Genomic DNA, 2231 nt, shown 5'->3' on the forward strand with positions numbered 1-2231 from the left:
TATTTAACACAAGTATCATGATAATAATGGTTCCTGTTCCTGTAAATTTCGGTCTACCAGACTCACTGTTTCGTCTCATCCACCAACTCACTCACTCGCCCTGTCACTCACCAACTCACTCACCACACTGCAGGTCACAACACTTCTTCTTCTGCGTCTTTCTTCACACTGCTTCACTTTGGAATTATCTGCCATCTTCTCTCTACCCAAGTTCTTGCAATAAATAAACTCGCTGAATTCAAGAAAGTGCACCCTATTATATTTTCCAACTTTGACGGTGCAATTTGTTGCTGGCCATTTAACATTTTCCTCGGCACCTGGGCAAACTAAAAGTCAGAATCTCAACTTCACTCTTCTTGACCAATCACGTTTAAACCATGAACATTGAAATATGGCGCTGCAGTCAAACCTGATTCTCACTCAAATATGCAATGGCCAATTAACCCATTTAGCGTCAACTGTTAATCAATCCTGTTCAGGATTGTTTTGAGGGAGAGTGTTGGTGTTGGTATCGTTTGTTAACTACCTCACCTGGTATAGAGGAAATCATGGGTTCGAACCCGACCCTGACGTGTGTATATTTGTAGTTTGTGTGTTCTCCCCGTGGTCGCGTGGATTTTTCTCCGGGTTCTCATTTTTTCTCTCCCACATTTAGAATCCACACGCGTTTAATCGTCTTTGGCTGCGATACATGTCCACATAAGCCACCTTCTTGAGCTATCATTTGTGGCCAGGTCGTTTATAAAAATAATAATAATCTAGTAGCTCAGTGGGCCTTACCTGGTAAAAAACATTCCTCCTGCGGAGGGAGCTGGTAGGAACGTTGGGTTGCTCGGTGAATGGCCAGGGTCAACGGCGGCGTGGTGTTTTCCGCAAATATGCCCGACTGTGAGGGCGGGCACAAGCCGGCGTGAGTAGGTTAAACGTTGAGTTTTATAAGGGCACCACGGGGTGACCAGCCCCTCCCCACCCAGCCCCACCCCCCACCCAGCCCCACCCCACCCAGCCCCACCCTCCCACCCAGCCCCACCCCTCCCATTTTTGAATTCACGACGGACGGACGGACACAATAATCCCCTGTGGGCTGGTGTAACCAGGAGGTTCCTACCAGTAATAGTAACCTAGTAGCTCAGTGCGCCTCACCTGATAAAAATTGAAGTTTATTTGAGTTTAGTTTAGATCGCAGACCAATCAGCGCGCTAGATTGGCAAAGCACTTTGGGAACTTTTTAACGAAATTACGCGACCACTGTTTATTAAGCTCGACCACCACCTCTGCGCCTGTTGCTCTCACGCAACTCGTTATTCCTACGCATCTCGAGTCCAACGCATACGTTTAATTTAAAAAAAAAACGTGCCACATTCATTTGGCCAGAGGTGGGACAAAGTCATTGTTATGCAAGTCCAAGTCGAGTCGCAAGTCATCAAATTCATGACTCGAGTCTGACTCGAGTCCAAGTCACATGACTCGAGTCCACATCTCATAGGTAGGACAAAGTCATTGTTATGCAAGTCCAAGTCGAGTCGCAAGTCATCAAATTCATGACTCGAGTCTGACTCGAGTCCAAGTCACATGACTCGAGTCCACACCTCTGCATTTGGCATTCTAACAAGAAGCAGGAGCGTTCGTCACTTAGCGTCTAGCGCGACTGCTGTGCCGTGTTACTACAGTGCACGGTGCAATGATATTCCCCATTACAACTTTGCACTGGTTTTCCTAATTGACAGCTCTCCGGGGGAGCCCAGGAATGGGATTCCTATCTTGGTACCGTCTTGCAGCGCCGCCGCGTTCCCTCGCTCCCTCACCGTGTGCTTTGAACCCTGTCAGCGGCCCTCTCTTCCACCCTCTCATTACCGCTGTAAGTCTCCGCAGGGAGAACATTATATTTGTTACATCAGCATCGTGTTCAGTGACGTCCAAAGTAGATTGGAACGGCGCTGCATCTACTGCGTTGTGGCTTTAAATAAATCCTGAGCCTGTGGTGGGGTGGTGTGGGGGGGCGACCTTTTTCGTAACTTTCTGAACCACCCGGCAGACCGTGTGCGCACACCTCTCGCCGTCGTTCCTCTCCGCATCGTAAATCAAGAGAGAGAGAGGAGAGAAAGAGACGGGGTGATGCAGGCAGAGTGGGACGAGGCCATCGGCAGCCCGGCACACGGCTGCTGCTCACGGTGTCGTCTCGAAGATGGGACGGGTGGAAATTTTACATCGGCAAAAGAGGCGGCGGAGGA

This window comes from Lampetra fluviatilis, chromosome 9 (assembly GCF_964198595.1).
Source record: "Lampetra fluviatilis chromosome 9, kcLamFluv1.1, whole genome shotgun sequence".
Taxonomy (NCBI): domain Eukaryota; kingdom Metazoa; phylum Chordata; class Hyperoartia; order Petromyzontiformes; family Petromyzontidae; genus Lampetra; species Lampetra fluviatilis.